Genomic DNA, 7,329 nt, shown 5'->3' with positions numbered 1-7,329 from the left:
TAACTCTTTTGTTAACTCGTTGGAATCATAAATAACTTGCATTTAGAGTCAATGAATAGAATTGATAAAATTAAAAATGGATTAATTCATAAATGAATGTAGTTTCTCACTAAGTATGAAAATGGTCTGTTATTATGAATTAGTTGAATGTATAAATTAAATATATCTTCTTATATATTCTTTTACGATAAAGTTGCCATGACTTTAACAAAATTAGAATCGGGTTAAAAAAATTATTTAATTGGAAATTTAATTAATTTAATAATATTTATTTTGAAAAATAAAAAAAAACATGTATTGGGTTGAATTAAATTATAAAGTGTTGAATTAAAAGTCTAAGAAGAATGTATATGTAACACCCCAAATCTGGCCTAGACGTTATGGCCAAATTTGGAGTTGTTACTTAATATGATTGAAAACTTGTTTTTTGAGTAAATGAAAAATCGTCATAAACTTTCAAAATCCCGGTTTTATTCAAAATCATTTCTTATTGTTCTATTTACTAAAAATGTTGTTTTGTTTATGTTTTCTAAAATTTATACATTTCGCAGTGGAAGACTCCTTAAAAAGGGATATTGGAGAAACACAATTCGTTGTTTGAAAACCTCTATTTTGGTAGGAATGCAAATTTTGTCAACTAAAACATTTGAGCAGGATTAAGCAAAATACGAGAACAAGTTAAAAAAAAATCTAAACAGTCCAAAAGGTCCAGAGAGTCCAAAAATTTAAAAAAACCAAAATACCAAAACTTAAATAAATCAATTTAAATAGATTAAGACATTAACCGAGCTCCCTTCTTGCACTGACCCACCTAAGTCTAAGGATTACCTGAAAATATAAGTCAAACAAAGAGTGAGTTTTTGAAACTCAGTGTATAACGAATAACTTAAAGCAGATAAATGCACATTAGACAGATTTATTAGAAACAGGTTTATAACAAAACAGAACAGATCCGACATATAATCCTACCTCCAACCGTTATACACCATCTCCGATCATCCCAACACACTATATGGGTATAAAACACTCATTCATCACTACACACCACTTAGTGTCAATAGAACACTTTACAGAATAGTTGCAGCTCAACTGCCTGATCATTAGGCGATTTACTGCCTTTTTACAAAATCACTTCCTTCACATGTTATTTACAACCCAACCTAGATGCAGATACCGAATATACTATATATCATACTTATTCAGAGCAGAAATTATACATGCTATAGTTTTACATCCACAACATATCATATTCGAATCATATATTTAACATAAAGTTACACGTTTATTTATTATTTGGAATCTTAGTTACTCTTACCAATAGCATATACTATACTAACAGATGTCCAAATGTCATGTTTTATAATACATTTAATCACAAACTGTCCTTACGAAAGGCCCGCAATCGATCGGGACGACGTGTACGACCCTTGAAAGAAATCTTGAATTTTGGGCCCACACACTTGTGTACCCACACGGCCCAAATGGCCAACTCGTGTGACCCACACGGCCTCACACATGCCTGTGTGTCACCCACGGTCTAGTACATGGCCTACCACACGACCGTGTGGCATCAGCAGGACCCACTTTTGGCTTTCGTCGTTTGTTATTTTTCGAGTTTCTCGTTACACACCTGGGTATTTTTATATGTGATTTCTCCCAAGATACTCCTAAAACTTAAAATGACCATCAAAATGATTAATTCCATTAACGATTTAGTAAAATCCAAGTAACACCCTAGTTCACAATCGCCAATAAACACACTAAAAATGTCAAAAGTTAACCCATCGGGTGTTTGATCGCTTACCCCAAACGATGTTAATAGTCCTAAAAATGTCTAATTTGTCGGTAATATGTTGTTCCATGCAACCTCTCCTATCAATACATTAACTAATTAATCCAAAAAGAAAATAAAACTCTTACTTCCAAAACCACTAATAATAATCCAAAAATTATGAACACCTATCCAACCACTTCGTGTAGCAAGAATGGAACTCAAAACATGAACAATTACAAAATGAATAGGAGAAGAATTGAAGAAAGACTTGAAAACAAAATAAATAATAAAGAAGGGAAAAAAACAAAAAGGAACAGAACCCCAAATTGAAAAAAACAAAACGTGAAAAAGCAAAAAGAATTTTGAAAAGAAAAATGAAATAATGAGCGGTTGAAAAAGAGTAACTTGAGGAGGAGTTTTCTCAAAATAAAATAAACTCCCTTAACAAATCTAATCCCACAACCTGATAACAACCCAATATTTGACTTCTAATCCAACACCACCAATTTGAATAGTTGACCAAATACTAACAAAATAAAATCACCCCACACCCTTGCAGATATTCGAACGAATGACCTCCAGACGCCACTGAACCACTGAAGCAAGTGCTAACTAAAGACAGAGTTCAACAAAACAAAAATTTAAGATTTTGAGCTTATCGAAATGGATTTGAGCTTCTCGAAGCTCGACCGCTACTTATCAGTCCAGACAAATAGAGCGTTTTTACGCAACAACTTAATCAAAGGAGCTGCAATTAATGAGAACCCCTCGACAAGCCTCTAATCTTAATCGACTATCCCAAAAAACTGCGGATCTCAGAAACATTCCTAGGCTGTTTCCACTCAAGCACAACCTCTATTTCTTAGGATTAACTCGAATCCTATCAGTAGAAACCACGTGACCAAGAAAAGTTACCTCCCTCAACTAGAATTTGCATTTGTTCAACTTAGCATAGAGTTGTTTCTCTCGGAGTATCTAAAGAACTACTCTAAGATGCTCATCATGATCACCTTCAATCTCAGAGTATACCAGAATGTTGTCGATGAAAACCACAACGAACTAATCCAAGTACAGCCGAAAAGCCTGGTTCATAAGATCCATTAATGCAATTGGAGCATTCGTTAAACCAAAGGGCATGACTAGGAACTCGTAGTGCCCATAACGAGTTCTAAAAGTAGTCTTATGAACATCAGTTAACCTTAAGTTGATGGTATCCAGAACGGAGATCTATCTTTAAAAACACAAAGCCCCCACAGAACTGATCAAATAAATCATCGATCCTCGGAAGTGGGTATTATTCTTTACCGTTAACTTATTCAACTGATGATAGTCAATACTCATCCTCATAGTACGATCTTTCTTCTTTACAAATAAAACTGGTGCCCTCCACAGAGATACACTAAGATGAATGAACCCTCAATCAATGAGTTCCTGAAGCTGAGCCTTTAACTCCATAAACTCCTTCGGTGTCATATGGTAAGGAGTAATAGACATTGGAGATGTACCTTGTAGAAGCTCGATACCAAACTCGAGCTTTAGAACCGGAGGTAAACCCGACAACCCCTCGAGAAAAACATCCAGAAACTCCTCGAGAAAAAGGAAAATGACCAAAATGACTAAAAATCTCTATGTTTTTATTTTCATTTTTAATTTTTTGTTTATGTGTCAAAATTTCAATTTTTATTATTGATTTTGGCTTTATATATTTCAATTTCCTCAACGTGTTTTTTTTTTCAAAATTTTAATTTTTAAAGTAATTTAATTAAAATTTAATTCTTTTAAGTATGGATAAATTTTATTTTATTATAAAAATATAAAAAAATAAAAAAACACTCACAGAATCATATAACTTGTTTTGCAAATAAAATGATTTTTTGGTAATTTCTAACTTGAGTTAGGACTTGATTGAGGGGTGACACTAGACCTGATCATGGGTCAGGCTAGGCCAATACATAATTTTATAATCGTTTTTTAGGCCTGAGCTCGACTCAAAAAATGGGCCTAAAATTTGCCCAAGCCTAGCCCGTATTAAAAATACTAAACCTAAGTCTGGCTTGATTGTAATAATTTTTTATATTTTTTTATATAAAAACAAATGTTTCCCAACAAATTGAAAATATAAAAGAAATATATAGGCATGTGGTTCAAGTCAGGCCTGAACCAAAAGAATTAAGCCCAAGACCAGACCCATTTAGAAAATGGGTCTTATTTTTTGTCCAAACCTACTTTTCGAGCCTATGTCGTTACCCAAACCTTCTCACTTTTCGGGAGGGCCATTGGGCCTAGGCGGGTAGTCCAGCCTATGATCAGGTCTAGGGGCCAGTTCTTCATTGCTTTTGAGAAGTGCTTTTGAGAAATTTGAGTGTTTGGCATTGCTGTTAAAAAGTGCTTTTGAAGAATAAAATGTCCATTTTAGACATGAGGTTATAAAGTAACAAATATGTATTTAAATAATGTTCAAATTAGTTAATATTATGATATTTTAGCAAAAATATAAAAATAATTTATTATAACTTATTGTTAATATTTTAATATATAATATTAATTTTAAATATTTCTAAGTAATTAATATTAATTATTTATAAAATTTAATTAGAATATATAAACTATATTTAAATATTTAAATATAAAAATTAAATATTTGTAATTAGATATTGACACGATTGTATTATTATAAAATTATTTTTATTTTAATTAATTAAACACCTATCAATTTTGTTCCAACTGTCATTGTATTGTAATGTTATAATGTTTTTTTCTAATATATGACAATGCACATTGTTTGTCATATTTTTGTTCGATTTAATGCACACTACTATTTTAGTGTAATGTTTACCAATAATTGTTTCAAAATGGTATGAACTTTCGACCAAAAGAAAAAAAGTTATATAAACAACAATTCAATAGAAAGCCGACAAAATTAATTGAAGTTGGTTCGATTTGGTTAATTATTTTAACAGAAAAAGCTCAATTCAACTAACGGTTTAGTTAATTATAGTTCAATTAACAATGGATCGAACTAACTATTTCATCACCCTTAGATTAAATGTTTGAGAATATAAAACAAAATACTTAGAATTATAAAAGCAAACATAGTTTCAATTGAATGTTTGAGAATATAAAACAAAATACTTAGAATTATAAAAGCAAACATAGTTTCAATTGAACAGTTTAGTGTGTATTGCATTTCATTTAAAGGTTCAACTAAAATCTTTAAACAGAATCAGACCGATAGTAATAAAACTTGTATATACCATGATGTAAAAAAGTACAAGAGAAACAGATCAGATTCGAACCGAGATGACAGTCATTGGAAGAACTAATCACAGGAACTTGGTCCGATTGCTTGGTTTTTGGGTGGAAGGTTCAAGGAAGCTCCACATTTATGAATACTTGGGCAATGGCTCACTGGCAAACTTTCTGTTCAACATGAATAAACGCCCAGTGTGGAAAGAGAGAGCCCGAATTGCATTGGACGTAGCTAAAGGTATCCTTTATTTACATGAAGAGTGTGAGGGGTGTATCATCCGTTGCAACCTCAAGCCACATAACATACTCTTGGATGATTCATTGACTGCAAAGATTTCAGATTTTGGATTGGCAAAGCTATTGAGGCCTAATCAAACATGCAGTACCCCTAGGATCAAAGGAACAGCCACTTCTTCAAGCATGATATAACAAACATAGAGGTAAAAAAATGGGTCATGTTGAGTATGCATCGCTTCATAATAAAATTTAAGAACAGGTAAATGAAAGACAGTTAAACATATACAGAGAAATATCTACTAACCTTGTGCAATACAATATCAAAAGGACCCTGGTCTGAAAGAGGCCTATTTTGATCAATTGCAACAAATAATATCCCCTTATTCCTGCACCATTTTCAACATTTTACTCTGTTACGAAAACAGCAACAGCAGCAGACCATTTTCAACAAATAACATGAAAGAAAGAAACAAAATAGCAACAGCAGCAGACCCTTTACGCTAACCGCAAAAGACAAGCTTTTTCTCTTATCAGGGTACACAACAAACATTCCCACATTTCTTAAGAAAAAAGAAGAAGCAACAAATGGAGCTTTGAAAGAAAATTCAGTGAAAAAATAGAGTATTTTATAACAATGAAGCATGGCAATCAAATTCCAACGAAAGAAAATATTAAACAGAAGAAGAAATTTTTGTTAACTTCTGTTTCCAGCAAGAAACAAAACCAGATTCACCCCCACAGTGTACTCCCCTCTTTGTTATATTGTTCCATACATCACTAGTAGCATTCAGATAATGACATCCACCTTCACATCAAATCCACCACAAATTTTTATTAAAATATTCAAATTCCAATATTATCTTATTCATAAATATCCCAATCCGTATGGTGACCCATGCCTTTCAGCTTTCTTCTTTTGATTTGCCTTTTCTATTTTTGTGTGGACTCAACCATTGGGTGGTGAAATCAGAATCTATATAGAACTTCTTCTTCATGTGAAAAAGGGCAGAAGCACAAGTTGAACCAACAATATTCAGACGGATCTCTACAGTCATGAAAATAAAATGGGAAATAGGAATTCTTACTTGAAAGAGAGTGACTGCTTTGTTTTAAACAAGAGAAAAAGAGATGATCAACTTCTACTTTTGCTAGTTTAGGAATATCGGCTGAATGAGGCGACGGTGGGAAGATGAAACAGAAAATATGGAAAGGGGTTAAAAAGAAGAATCAATATAATCAGTTTTTGGGCATCAAAAACAGCTGTATGTATTTAAACAAACGAACGTACCTTCTCCTGGGTGCCTTTAAAGCTTTTAAGAATTAGAGTGTTGCCTCAAAGCAGTAGCAGCTATCCTGAATGAGAAATCAAATTTTTGTTCTTTTCAGCCAAAAGCAAGTTTGTGGGAGAAGACAGTTCCAAAGAACCAGCAGAGGAGGGGAAATAACGTTTGTGGGAGAAGAGACAGGTTAATTTGGTAAATTTCCAGCCAAAAGCACTCCAAGCTGAAGAAAAGGAGAAATTTTTAGCTTCTCATCTGGAGAAAAGTGATTTTCTAACGGTGAAATTTTTTGAAGAAAAGGAGTCTGTTCTTTGTTCCTTTTCAAGAAAAAGGACTTTTTTCCCTAAAAGTGCTTCTAAAACGGGTAGAAGAACGGGGCAGGTGACATCGACTTAGTAAAGGGCTTTATAAATAGTAAGGATAAATATACAATTGATTGAGATGATAAAATGTGTATAGTAAAATGAGTTAAATATAAAATTGGTACCCAATGCATAATAAAATGGGTTAAATATAAAATTGGTACCCAAACTTGTCCATTTCTCTTATATTGGTACTTGTGGTTTTTTTGTCCATTATATAAACTGAGCCTAACAATATTAATTTTTTGATGATGTGGCAGCTCTGGCCAATTGCGCACTATCACGTATCACCCTCTTTGACCTATCCCCTTGGAAAAAAATGATTAAAATTATTTCTCTTAAATTAATAACATCATTTATTAAAAAGAGAAAAACCAAAATCTATTAAATGTTTTCCATCAGTTAGTGAATCAATTGTTGAAGAAAC

The 7,329-nt window shown here is 32.6% G+C and overlaps 1 long non-coding RNA gene across 1 annotated transcript; it reads right to left on the bottom strand.

Annotated features, from left to right (window-relative positions):
* Positions 1 to 4,930: 4,930 nt before the first annotated feature.
* On the bottom strand, positions 4,931 to 6,992 carry LOC105804477 (uncharacterized). The gene is made up of 4 exons (XR_008190721.1): positions 6,549 to 6,992; positions 6,346 to 6,426; positions 5,565 to 5,646; positions 4,931 to 5,435 (listed from the first exon to the last, which is right to left on the bottom strand). It is a non-coding gene; the product is annotated as an uncharacterized LOC105804477 (long non-coding RNA).
* Positions 6,993 to 7,329: the final 337 nt, after the last annotated feature.

Source organism: Gossypium raimondii, chromosome 11, assembly GCF_025698545.1.
Source record: "Gossypium raimondii isolate GPD5lz chromosome 11, ASM2569854v1, whole genome shotgun sequence".
Classification (NCBI taxonomy): domain Eukaryota; kingdom Viridiplantae; phylum Streptophyta; class Magnoliopsida; order Malvales; family Malvaceae; genus Gossypium; species Gossypium raimondii.
The sequence above is the reverse complement of the archived record's forward strand: the minus strand, read 5'-3'. Positions and strand labels throughout refer to the sequence as shown.